The sequence below is a fragment of the Hippocampus bargibanti genome, linkage group LG19, assembly GCF_051943395.1.
Source record: "Hippocampus bargibanti isolate YZ-2025 linkage group LG19, ASM5194339v1, whole genome shotgun sequence".
NCBI classification, from domain to species: Eukaryota; Metazoa; Chordata; class Actinopteri; order Syngnathiformes; family Syngnathidae; genus Hippocampus; species Hippocampus bargibanti.
Window position 1 is genome coordinate 2,092,129 of NC_142752.1, and position 14,886 is coordinate 2,107,014.

Below are 14,886 nucleotides of genomic sequence, written 5' to 3' on the forward strand. Positions count from 1 at the left end.
ATGTACTTCACAGTCACCCGTGGAAGAGTTTCTTATCTCATTTTCCCCAATGTTTTTTGTAATTCGCAAGCAAAAATGTCACAAAATGCACTTTGTAAATGATATTGGGCGCCATATTTGTTTTTCTTGGTATCATTCACTATGCAGCGATTGTCTTTGCGCACTGGCAATTGTAGTTTTCCACCTTGTTTATTCCGGATACCTGTTGGAGTTCCACAGGGTTCAATGTCGGGGCCCCTGTTTTTCTTGTTTTTTTTTTTTTATATTTTATTTTGTGTAACGAATGAGGGTAGAATGGCGTGAGGACCTGATTTTTGGTCTATCATGGTAATCATCAATTAAAAATATAAATATAAAATAAAAGTATGTGTTTTACATGTGCTCCAGATGGAAACCTTTAACAATCTGCTTCAAAGTACGATGTGAAGAATTTTAGTGCCCCCTCGTGGCACAAAATATTCTGTCGCGTGTTTGCAACTTTGTTCGTTGATATTTTTATTTAGATTGAAGGAAATATATTTTATCGGCATAAACTAAACTGGTCCAAACAACCAAAAATATCCTTGAGTTTTGAAAGGCGCTTATAAATGAAATTTATTATTATTTGTGTATGTAATAGTGACATTCAGTGTATTCGCTAACTATCTAGCTATTAGCTATATAGCTATCTAGGGCGCTTGCTATTTTGCTAGCTATCTGTTGGCTATCTATTAGCATTCTACGAGCTATCTACTAGCTGGCTAGCTAGCTTTCTATCTATGTTTGTCTACTGGTTGAGTGATCGCTGGCACGTGCGGCTGCCGCTGCTCACCCACAGAAAAACGTATCCTGTGACCTTGAGACTTTTGAAAGGCGCTTATAAATGAAATGTATTATTATTATATTATTATTATTATTAGCCAACTAGCTAGCTATCTACTAGCTGTATAGCTATCTAAGTGGCTAGTTATCTGCTGGCTAACTATTAGCTATCTACTAGCTGGCTAGCTAGCTTTCTATCTGTGTATGTAATAGTGACATTCAGTGTATTAGCTAACTAACTATCTAGCTAGCTATTATCTATATAGCTATCTAAGTGGCTAGCTGTCTAGCTAGCTATCTGTTGGCTATCTATTAGCTAACTACTAGCTGGCTAGCTAGCGTTTTATCTGTGTATGTAATAGTGACATTCAGTGTATTAGCTAACTAACTAGCTAGCTATTATCTATATAGCTATCTAAGTGGCGAGCTGTCTAGCTAGCTATCTGTTGGCTATCTATTAGCTATCTACTAGCTGGCTAGCTAGCTTTCTATCTGTGTATTTAATAGTGACATTCAGTGTATTAGCTAACTAACCATCGAGCTAGCTAGTTATTAGCGATATAGTTATCTAGGTGGCTAGCTGTCTAGCAGATTTCCAGTGCCAGACCGATAATTTTGAAATGATTAATGAGCCTCATCAAATAATTTGGTTCAATTTCACGACGTGATGGAAACTCGGAAATCAAGCTGAGTTAGCCATTCATGCTATAATAAAAAATCAGAGTTAAAAGTCCACTTCCTCGTTGCTTCATTGATTCCTACATCTGTGTCCTTTTTTTTATATATATATATACGGCGTCAAAGGGCCCAGCTGTCAGCTGAGCAACATCGCCAAGGGAATCACATAGTAAGTCGTTTCGGGGTCGGGGTAGACTTTCGTCGACGCGCTCTCAAGCTAGCATCATATCGTCTGTCATTCCCGTGCAGTATCACAAGTACGCGGACTCCCGAGTTACTGTAGCAAGAACCCTGGCGCTCGTAGAGATCTGAAAGTGCAGGTGCTTGAAGCACGTGTTTCCCGAGCCATCTGAGGACGTGATGAGAAGCAATGACTCATCAACACCAGAGGAGGGAACACTGTGTCAACTTGTCAAAATTCCCACCAGTCTTTCCACCTGATTTTTTTTAGTCCCACCCCCTTCCTCTTTCAACGGGTCATTCAGAGTTTTGAAAGGCGCTTATAAATACAATGTATCATTATTATTATTAGTATTAGTATTATATAGTGTTATTTCATTGTATTTTGGACATCTTCCCCATTTCAAGCTTATATAACTCCGGACCCATATAACTTAGGAATTAACTCTTTTTTTAACTGATGAAAGAAGACCGTCTAAGGTTTCTTACGCCGCTTTGAATGTTTATGTCGACCTAAAACTCAATATACTGTGGGTCCTGGAATTTGAGTGACAATGACAAAAACCCTGGCACTGACGTGCACACATTTTTTGCACATCCTATGGCAGTGAATGAGTTAATGTCCAAAATAAAAAACAAGACCTCCTATCCAGATGTGGACAGATTCAGTGGAGATTGGTGAAAAGGACGATCGCAAGTCTTGGTCGGGCAGACGTAAGAAAGTGTGTAGGTGGTTTGGAGATCTGTGCATGTGCAGGTGGGCGGTGGAAAGTCATCGGAAGAAGAGAGAAAGGTGTTGGGGGACGGGGGTGGTGTGGGGGGGGGGGGGGGGGTCGCACATGTGAAGTGTACCGTCAAGTGTATTTGTGTGTATTTTATTTATTTTTTTGCACAATGGGGATTTCTTGGCGCTGATCTCAGCGAATTCCGCACTGGTCGCTTGCAAGGGTGGTGACATGAATATTCACGAGGTTCTCTTGTCTTTGGTAAAAGCCTCGTGTTGTTTCGCTCCGTAGCGGGGCGGTGAGAAAGGGGCCGGGTGGGAGGGGGGGGGGGTGCAAATTAATGTTTCATTGCAACTTTGGTCATTCGAATATCACCGCAACGGTGCTTTAATACGTGTCCCCCTTAGTTTTTTGGATCCAAACGTGTTGATATGATCTATCTGGCATGCGTATGTCATGATTTTTGCATTAAAAATGCAAAATCGCAGTGGCTGGTGGTGGATTTCAACTCTAGGCCTTCACTAGTGCTATGCCAATTGCAGGATCCGAGAGTTTTGAAAGGGGCTTGTAAATGAAATGTATTATTGTTATTATTATTAGCTATCTATTAGCTAGCTAGGTAGCTTTCAATCTATTTGACTTACTTCCGGGATGAGTGAATGCTGGCGCATGTGGCTGCCGCTGCTCACCCACTGCTAAATTTATCCTGTGACTGTAAAGTCACCTTGAGAGTTTTGAAAGGTGGTTATAAATGTAATGTATCATTATTATTATTTTTTTTTCTTAAATGTCAAAATCAATCCAGACTGAAAAATGGGTGGTGCGATTTACAGATGTATTCATAATAATAATAATAATAGTACATTTAATTTATAAGCGCCTTTCAAAACTCTCAAGGTCACGTTACAGTCACAGGATACGTTAGAAAGCTAGCTAACTAGCTAATAGATAGCCAATGGATAGCTAGCTTGATAGCTAGATAGTCATCTCGCTAATAGATAGCTAGCCAGCCAGCAAGATAGCTAATAGATAGCAAATAATAGCTACCTAGATAGCTAATATACAGCTTGCCAGCCAGCAAGATAGCTAAGAGATAGCAAATAGCTAGCTAGCTAGGTAACTAACCGATAGCCAGCCAGATAGACCAGCAGAGAAGGCTTTGAAGTCAGGCCTTACACGCTTTCCGATTATGAATGAGGAATTAGAACTTCCTGCCTATCGGCCATTTTTCCCAAGCTCCGCCTTCTTCTCAAAGTGACTTATTTCTATTTATTATTTTTTTCCCCGCTAATAGCCCCTTGACCCCCCCCCCTTTTGCCTGCATAACATAACACACATCCCGTATCTCCATGTTTACACACACCTATTAGCCCCATGGCTTTAATAAACCCCCTTTTCACCCCCCTCGTTGGACGCCTCCATGTCTTACGTAACCCGAAGAAGGAGTGCGAGCGAAGGAGCGCAGGCTGTCTTTATTCATTGAGCCCTCACTCGTGCCCAGGGGTGCGTGTTATACGCTGCAAACGGCGCAGTGGAACATACACAAAGACAAAAGTGACCCCCCCCCCCATGCCCCCCAACCCCCTTTTCCACAGTACCTGACCCATCCAGTGCAAATGAATAGACTTGATGTGCCCGCATCGCTTGATCGGGTCACATTCTTGTCCTTTTTTATTTGTCAACGAACTAATGCGAGGCGGCGGCGGTGATGGTGGCGAAAGAGGCTTTTATTGTGAAATGCTTTCATGGGTAAGGGGGGGGGGGGCTTGAATATGTGCTGAGAGACTGAAATAAAGGCGACACTAATGGAATGCAACATCATCCAATCATTTTCAAGTCCAAATCATTCCAAAAGGCATTTTTTTGTTGTTGTTTTCAATGGCAACAAAGTTGCCGTCATTCTGAGGCGATTACAGTTTACGAACTTTTCACTTTACGAACATTAAATTTGCGAGAATATAATCTTGGCATTCAAACTAGTTTTCGGCGAACTGTAAAAGTCGGTTGTAACTTCTGTTGATTTAGATTAACGAAAAGCAGCTAGCAGGGGACAGTGTGAGTGAGGGTATTATCGCCGATAAAGCACGGCAACTTCACTCAGATATCATCAAGAGGCAACTACACCAATGACCATCACAAAGGTCAATAAAACGACTTTATTATACAGTACAGTTTATTACTTTCATTACAATACAATAGCACATTATACGTAAAATAAGGTATATTTTGTGTAATTTTAAGGCTTATTTATTAGAAAATTATGTTTTATGGGGACCCGGGAACCGATTATTCTCATTTTAATGGTTTCCTATGGCAAATTAATGTTTGGAATACACACTTTTCGCCTTCCACACACTTTATGGGAACCAATTAAGTTCGTAAACTGAGGTATCACTGTAGTCGCCGTCTGATGTCACCCGGCCTCGTTTTGGCTCCATAACACAAATTCCGTTAAAGGTTGAGTGGCGGATTTTGCGTTGAGGTTATTAAGAGTACATCAGCTCTCATGAATGTTTCAGGGCTAAGTGGCACTCCAACGTTGCGGCTGGTAAATAGCCGCAATCAACGCGGCACTTGGCGCTCTTTGGGCGTTGTGGATGCTTGCTAGCGTATCGTTAGCATGTTTGCTTGATTTTTATTTTTTTTCAGGTTCATCCAATCGATGCGAGTGCGGATGTGTATTCAGGTTAACAAGGCCTAGATTATTTTCATCGACACAAAGTGACGCGATGGCGGTCCGGAGGTTAAGTTATATGGATCTGGAGTTATCTGTGCTTGAAATAACAACAATAATAATACATTTCATTTAAAAGCACCTTTCAAAACTCTCAAGGTCACTTTATAGTCACAGGATAAGTTTTTCTGTGGGTGAGCAGCGGAAGCCACATGTGCCAGTGTTCAATCAACCCGGAAGTTTATCGATAAAAAGCTAGCTAACCAGCTAGTAGATAGCTAATATATAGCAGACAGATAGCTATCTAAACAGCTACCCGCTTAGATAGCTATATAGCTAATAGCTAGCTAGATAGTTAGGTAGCTAATACACTGAATGTCACTATTAAATACACAGAAAGCTAGCTAATAGATAGCCAGCAGATAGCTTGGCAATGGGAGCGAATGGGTTAAACTTTACGGTCTTTGTTTACATGTGACCTGATCAAGGCTTAGCATCCGTGTCAGAGATGTTCGATCGGACACGGTGGACAACCCAGAAAGATTGTGTTTTACTGCCGGCAGGAGACCTCGCCATTCATGACAGACGCCTGAATTCTGCAGCCCTCCGCCAAGCTATTTATTGAGAGTATATGCAAATTAAAGTGATACATTAGTAAAACATAGTTCTTGGGTTCAAGGCAGCTGATAAATTTGTAACCTGGCTAATAAGCTCTTCCTGTGAAGGAGTTTCAAGTCGTAAATTGCTTCGGTGATAAAGAAGTTTCCAAAGTCCTAAATTCTATCCAAGGCCAGATCTCCTACATGAAGATGACAGTTTAACAAGCTGTGTCTGTTGACCTCAGCTTGACCCCAGGTTTCTCTGTGCTTCAATTGTGTATTCGAGTCACAAATGTTGACTAAGCATATAACAGCATGAAACTTTGAAATATGATCACTTCTTATTGTCCATCATTCCGCAGCGAAATGTCGGCGCGAGCAGGCCCGAGTGAAATTCTTAACCACCAACCCGACCAGGGCAAAGTTCGTCAATTATTTATTCGCCGTCTCAGGTGAGCTCTCATAAACACCGTTATCATTTAGGATCCAATGTCTCATTAGCAACCTATTCAGCATCCTCCTAATATTGCTTTTGCGGCTTAAGCTGTTGTCTTGATCTCACCTGTCCATCATCCAGCCAGCTGTCTATCACCAGCTGCGATTGTGATTGGCTCTTATTTGTGTCATGAACGCGCTCAGTTTAAGTGCACAGGTGGAAACCGAAGATACCACAAAATGTTTAATATGCCAAGCCCTCTACCCCCTCTCCCGGAGGTCGCCGTGGCAACTGTGGAGGAAGTGCAGGCGCTGGTGATAAACATACAAAATGTGATGCGCTCAGATAGGGCGGCGGCATCAAGTGAAGAGTCGTGCTGTGAGTTGGGGGTTGGGGGGGGGGGGCATGTACACTGTGTACTTAGCATTTAACTCCCCGTATCCCAGAGGAATCCAGCATAAAAGGTTATTTTTAGATGAACAAACTGTGCCCGTTTGTACGCGCGCGCCTGTTTTTCGGCCTTCTAACCCGGCGTAACCGTATACGCCGCAGCTCCATTACCACCCGGGATGCCGTTGGCGCTCCAGTATGTTCGCAGGCCTTTTGTTTCTTCCCTTTTTTTTGTGCGTCTTTGAAGAATAGGCCAAGACGTTCTCTACCGCGTTACCGGAACGTGAGAAGAAAAAGCGGGAGTCGTGTGGTCGTGCCTGGAAGGTTGGAGTTGGAGTTGCGTGAGGAAAAAGTGCCATGTGGTTATTACCTGGATGGCATCTGCTTTTTAGTGAGCTGAGCCAAAAGCACCGGCTCTCTACAAATATTTAATATAGTGTATTTTGTTTACGTGGCATTAGTTTTTCCACATGAGTTTACATTATTTTTGGTAGTTAATTAATTTAAGCGAAAAAAAAAAAACACTGAGCCATTTGGGAGCCAAAAGAGCCGGATCTTTTTAGTGAGTCGAGCCAAAAGCACCGTCTCTCTACAAATATTTAATATAGTGTATTTTTTACATGTGCAATTCGTTTTTCACATGGGTTTACATTATTTTTGGTAGTTAATTAATTTAATCCAAAAAAAAAAACAAAAAAACTGAGCCATTTCGATAGCCAAAAGATCGATCTTTTTAGTGAGTCGAGCCAAAAGCACCGTCTCTCTACAAATATTTAATATAGTGTATTTTTTACATGTGCAATTCGTTTTTCACATGGGTTTACATTATTTTTGGTAGTTAATTAATTTAATCCAAAAAAAAAAAAAAAAAACTGAGCCATTTGGGAGCCAAAAGAGCCGGATCTTTTTAGTGAGTCGAGCCAAAAGCACCGTCTCTCTACAAATATTTAATATAGTGTATTTTTTACATGTGCAATTCGTTTTTCACATGGGTTTACATTGTTTTTGGTAGTTAATTAATTTAAGCAAAAAAAAAAAAAAAAAAAAAAAACACTGAGCCATTTGGGAGCCAAATCTTTTTAGTGAGTCGAGCCAAAAGCACCGGCTCTCTACAAATATTTAATAGTACAGTGAGACCTCAATTTACAAACTTAATTGGTTCCCAGACAGAGTGTGTAAGGCGAAAAGTGTGTATCTCAAAAAAAAAATCCCATAGGAAACCATTAAAATGGGAATAATCCGTTCCCTTGTTTCCATAAAATATACTTTTCAACTAAATAAGCCCTAAAAGTACACACAATATACCTTATTCTATGTATAATAAATGTGATATTGTATTGCAATGAAAGAAATACACTGGATTGTATCATAAAGTCACTTTATTTACATTTGTGATGGTCATTTATGGCTTGATGGAATGGCGTTGGAGGTCAAAGGGAATTGCATGAGGACCGTAATTAAAGACATAAACTGTGCTGTGAAATAAAGTTTTATTTACCTTTTTAATGGTCGTTGATAGCTTATGGAAGGAGAGTCACCTTCCATAAGGACTGTTGGTGCTGTTCGGTCGTGTGCTTCCGCCGAAGATCACTCCGCCAGCCGTGGTGGGTGTGTATTATGAAAATAGTGCTTATTATAAGGTTTAATTTTCATAAATTTGACGTTTGTAAGACGAAAAGTTTGTAAGTAAAGGTGTTTGTAAGTTGAGGTCTCACTGTATAGTGTATTTTTTACGTGTCATTCGTTTTTCACATGGGTTTACATTATTTTTGGTAGTTAATTCAAGCAAAACAAAAAACAAACTGAGGAGCCATTTGGGAGCCAAAAGAGCCGGCTCTTTTTAGTGAGCCGAGCCAAAAGAACCGGATCTCTGAAAAGAGCCGGAATTCCCATCACTACCATGTTGCAAGTCACGTGACCTTGATTGGGGAATTGCCCGCAGGTTCGTCGCGGGGCATAAAAACAGGCAAGCGAAGGCGGCCGGTGAGGCCTAGTCAACACTGAGCAACGTGGTCGTGTGTGAAGTGACGTGCTAAATGTGCAGAAATCTAATTTAGCAAACAATTTATGGGCCTAATATCATCCTGTCATGCAAATTTTGGATGAAATGTCAAGTGAAAGTGGCAACATGAACTTTGTCCAAAAAGGAAGCTAACAAAAAGTAGCCGCTAGGCGAGGCTCATTTTTAATGGTGGCGAGAAGAGTGAAAAGTGATTAGAAACTAACATTTTGGAGCCATCTTGGTAAGCAGTGATGAAAAAGACACCATCCAAAACAAAATGGACGACGGATTGGAAGAAAACAAGGACTAAAATAACGCAGAGGCCTTCATGGAGTTTATTCGGCGTTTGGATTACAAGTCACTGGTCAAAGGTCAAGTTGCGGCCCGGAACATTCTCGGTGAGTCCAATACTATTATTACGATTTTTTAATGATATTTTCCCGAGTATAAAGCACACCCAAAAGCCTTTATTTTATAATGGATGTACCTGATATTTGGAAAAACTTTTACCTCATTTTGCCTGCCAGAAGTCTTCACTTCTTTTTATCTATCTAGCTTTTTTGTTTTACAAGGTAAGTTGTTCTTTTAGCCACATGCTAGCTTGCACGCAGCATGTTCTCAGTCCAAATACCTCGTGCGGTATCGAAATGCCAAAGGCTTTTTTATTTCTGCGCCACCCGACTGCTCTTGCTGACAGTTGAACCTCCTGTCAGTCACCACAGCTGTGGATTAGCGGGCGCTGACGCTCGGGCTCTTTCTTAGGAACAAATGCCCCCATGTCCTTCCTGTCAGTACCTTTCACGTTGAATATTATATTATTTCATAGACCGTCATAGTCGTAGCCAACTAACGCTTGACAGCAATTTTTTTAACCCCCTGCAGCATAAAATGAGGCTTGCCACAGCAGGATACAAAAAAATCAGAGTCGGCGAGATGCCTCGGTCGTTTTTTGACTTTGAAATGTAGCGTGAATGCAGGAAGTGTGACAAGGAGATATATTTCATTTGTGTACGGACGTTCAAGTCAGTTTTTGTTGTATTGGATTGTTCCGAGCAGGCCCCTAAAACTGCAAAGATGGCCGTATTTTCTGGAATATATGGCGCAAATGATAAATGGCATATTTTAAAACATACATAGGGCGCACCGCATTATAAGGGGAACCTTCAATGAATGGCATATTTTAAAACATTTTCTATCCACAGGGCGCACCGCATTATAAGGGGCACCTTTACTGAATACATATTGTAAAAGCATTACCATACATACGGCGCACCGCATTATAAGAGATACCTTTAATGAATTACATATTGTAAAAGCTTTACCATACATATGGTGCACCGCATTATAACGGGCACCTTTAACAAATGACATATTTTAAAACCTTCTCCATACATAGGGCGCACCGCATTATAAGAGGCACTGTTAATGAATGACATATTTTACAACGTTTTCCATACATAGGGCGCACCGCATTATAAGGGGCACCTTCAATGAATGACATACTTTAAAGCCTTTTCCATACATAGGGCGCACCGCATTATAAGGGGCACCTTCAATTAATAATATATTTTTAAATATTTTGTATACATGGGGCGCACCGCATTATAAGGGGCACCTTCAATGAATGACATACTTTAAAGCCTTTTCCATACATAGGGCGCACCGCATTATAAGGGGCACCTTCAATTAATAATATATTTTGTATACATAGGGTGCACCGCATTATAAGGGGCACCTTCAATGAATGACATATTTCAAAGCCTTTTCCATACATAGGGCGCACCGCATTATAAGGGGCACCTTCAATTAATAATATATTTTAAAATATTTTGTATACATAGGGTGCACCGCATTATAAGGGGCACCTTCAATGAATGATATATTTTAAAATATTTTGTATACATAGGGTGCACCGCATTATAAGAAGCACCTTTAATGAATGACATATTTTAAAACCTTATCCAAACATAGGGCACACCACATTATACGTGGAACCCTCAATGAATGGCATATTTTAAAACATTTTCCATACATAAGGTGCACCGCATTATAGGAGGCACCTTCAATGAATAATAAAAATAATAATAATAAATATTTAAATACACAGATAGAAAGCTAGCTAGCCAGCTAGTCGATAGCTAATAGATAGCCAGCAGATAGCTAGCCACTTAGATAGCTATATAGCTAATAGCTAGCTCGCTAGTTAGCTAATAATAATAATATAATAATAATACATTTCATTTATAAGCGCCTTTCAAAACTCTCAAGGTATACTGTATTTTAGAGCATTTTGTATACATAAGGCGCATACATATGAGGCGCATGGTCAGCTTGTGAAAGAAAGAAATCTCAATGCTTTTAGGCGTGCCTTACAGTGCAGAAAATACGGTACTTAAAGTTTGTCTTTATTGAATTATTAAATATGGGGGGGGGGGGGGGAGGGAGAGAGATCTCCTGGTAATTGCCACGCATTTTAGTCACGTGACGCGTCATCCGTCTGATGTGCCGTTCCCGCTTTACAATTTGTCCATCAGGGCTCGCGACGCATTGCCAACCTCATCCGTCATGCTCAGGAAGTGGTGGTGGGGGTGGTGTAGGGGGGGGGGGGGTTATGGAATGGTAGAAGCTTTTGCCTTGTCACATCTGCAATGCCTCAGTCGGCTACCACCGCATTATGTTGCATTTGCATCTGCCTCTGCAAGGCTACCCCGTCCGTGCCCCCCCCTTCCATCCGCCCCCACCCTGCACCACATTTATTATTTTTTTCCTTTCTCAAGTACCACCTTTGGGACCATTCAGCAAGTGCACACTTTGTGGCTGATATATGGGTGTGTCGTCATTCTTCTTTAATATTCAATACAAGCGTTGAAACCAGGAAATATTTAGTTGAACATCACAGAGAGCAAATTCCTTGCAGGAGGACCCTCGGTTCCGTACAGCCCCCCCCCCCAGGGGTTACCTGTTAGAAATGATACTCATACTGACGCAAGTCATAGTAGCCCAGTCACACACAACCCTGGCTGGCCCTGTTCATGCTTGTCTGTGCACGATTGTATTTGGATAGTACGAAGCGATGTGGGTTCCAAGTGATACTTTTCCATTGAAGGGGAAATGATAGCGGTGATGTAGAGTAAATTATGATTCATATTTTAGATTAATAAAATATCAACAAATATGCTCAGTTAAATCCCAAGCTGTTGCTTTCAAATAATAATATATATATTTTTTATTACACTATGTATTTAATTATTTATGTATTTATTTATTTACCACATGACGTCATGCTATAATAATCCCGGTGACTAATTTTTAGTAATTTATACAAATTTTTCATCTTCATGAAGCTATGGGAACACGCATTGATAGCGTAAAAGTTGAACTCATGCTCGCTAGGCCCTAATGAACCAACCGGAAATTAATAAATTAATTAATTTATTTATTTATTTGTTTGTTTATTTGTGTATTTTTTTATTTTTTATTTATTTCTTCATTTATTTACGCACATGCTTTTTAATGTATTTATTTATTTATTTATTCACTAGTTTGTTAATTTATTTATTTATTCATTCAATTATGTATGTATTTATTTATTTATTATCATCGGTCCCTTTATTTATTTATTGATTCATTTATTTATTAGCTTGCTTTTTAATTAATTTATTTATGTATTTATTTATTTATTATCTGTCCGTTTATTTATTTATTCATTTATTTATTGACTTGCTTTTTAAGTTATTTATTTATTTATTTATTTATTTATTCATTTATTATATGTCCGTTTATTTATTTATTCACTTGCTTTTTAATTTATTTATTTATTTATTTATTTATTTATGTATTTATTTATTTGTTATCTCTCTGTTGATGTAACTCAAAAAATACATAAATACATAAATGCATTAATACATTAATACATGAATACATGAATACATAAGTAACTAAGTAAATAAGAGTGTAAGTAAGTAAGTAAATAAGTAAAATAGTAAATAAGTAAATCAGGAAACATGTAAACACGTAAATAAGTAAATAAGCAAATAAGTAAATACGTACATCAATAATGTATTTAATCACACGCATTTTAATTTATATATTCCTTTATTCACTTGCTTTTTTATTTATTTATGTATTTATTTATGTGTTTATTTATTCGTACACGTGTGTGTGTGTGTCTGCAAGAAATATATGCGTAATCTCTCAAGACGTTTTCTATAAACGGCAATTATTCGGGTTGTACCTAAAGAAGCGTCGATAGAGTACATGCCTGCTGCTCGCTGTGGCTTTTCCAACGGGTGCGATGTTGATGTGTCATGCTCTCCGTGTGGCCTCTGGTTACCAATAGCCAAACAGGGCACACGCAGGAACTTGTAAAAGCGCAGTGTGTGCGCGTGTATAGCATGCTCTATTTTATGTTGTTTTCATTAGCAGTAATCTTCTATCATCACCTCTGAATATTGCATGAGGCTCGTTTGTCGTGACACCTTAGTTAGTCATATTTTACAATCAAAGATGGATGAGGCGATTCATCATCTTGGGAAATAGAATGAGGCCTGACATCCACTGTGACAATGACGGACGGACATTTGAGAAAGGACAGAAGAAGAAAAAAAATGACACCAAAGCTGATTTTAAAGGACAACCGACGTCACTTTTTTGTTTCCTGACTGACATCAGAAAAATGTTTTATAGCATGGAAAATACCCAAAACACGTGAGCTGATATTTTTAGGCAAATGAAAAACACCAATAAAAATGACTTAAAGTGTCTAAAAAGTACTTCAATTTGAAACCGGAAGTGGCCAGTTTCAGAAGGTCCCGCCCCCTTGTTCGTGGTGTCACCCCAAGACGTCTTGCCTTGCTGGAGAATCAAAACAATGGCTTCAGATTCGGAGAATATTCTTTCTTGTTACTCATCCAGTTATGAATATGATTCAAATAGTTCTGAAGATGAAAGCATACATGTTTGCAATCGATTAAATAATTTAATCCGAGTCATTTTGAGGCATCGGGTGGGAAATGTCGCACCCAAAAAAGGCAGAAAATGGCAACAAAGCCGTGTAAGGAATAAATCAGCCCGTTTCCACAGGCTGATTAATTCCTTACATGGAGCTTTGTCGCCCTTTTATGCCTCTTTTTGGTCCTACACGACGTTTTCAGACCAAAGTACACCAAAATGCATTGATGTGATGGAAGGACTGCTACAATGTGTCCTTTTTTTTCGGTCAGGGGCGTTCCTTCAGTGACGTCACGTGACGACTCGTCACCAACTCAAAAACAAGACTTCCGGAATATTCAGCGCGAGTCTTAAAATGTAAAATATAGCTATATGCGGTGGAATCTTTATCAAATACGCTCAGTAGAAGTCATTTGAAGCCATTTTACAAATTATGGACACAACTTGTCCGGAGGTGTCGGTTGTCCTTTAAAGCTTTGCAGTGTGCGTCGTGATGGATGTTGTCGTAGCATCATTAAACGGGTGGGGGGGGGGGGATCACCGAACGGGCGTCCGCAGAGCATAATTAATGTAAATGTACGTATTCACACAATAAAAATACAAATCTTGTTTGGTTTGTTCTCTGTAAGGTGGGCGTGGTTTAGACGTGTCACCTGATACGTACACGCAGCCGATCCTTCTCACGTTTCGGCCTCCGCAGTGCGCTGCTTCATTTACACTTGAAATATTCATGGTCTTAATTTAACCGTCGGGCTGCTCAGGTGTCTTTTCCTCCATGTTTTAAGGCCACCCTCTTTTTTTGGTTAGCCGGTTAGCTCGTTTCCCGAGTGCAGGAAGAGGCTTCGATGGTGTCACTCTTTCGCGACTGTAGATTTGACCTTTGACCTTCCTCGCAACTCGATAAAAGCTTGTCTGCGCCGATAATGAGCGTGTTGAAATTCAAACTGTGATGTTAGACTCGCATTTCAATATGGTGTCAAAAATTGTTCTAGTATTCTGTTCGTTTAGCAGGCACAGATACGGGTGAGGAAATGAAACAGTGCTACATTGGCAGATGTACAAATTTGTGCTATAAATAGTGGTTATGGGTTGTGTGCGCGTGTGTGTGTGTGTGTGTGTGTGTGTGTGTGTGTGTGTGTGTGTGTGTGTGTGTGTGTGTGTGTGTGTGTGAGGAGAGCCCCCCTCCCCCCAAACATGGTCAAGTGTAGTTCCAATATAGCAGAGCAGTGACAGACCTTTGCCTGATTTCCTAGCTGTTGAAATCGGGACGTCTTGGGGTACAAATCAAACACCCCCTCTGCCGAACATTGCCGGCTTTGTTTTAATAAATAATAATCATAATACATTTAATTTCGAAGCGACTTTCAAAACTCTCAAGGTCACTTTACAGTCACAAAATCGTTTTTCCTGCGGGTGAGCAAGCTAGCTGGCTAGCTAACAGATAGCTAATA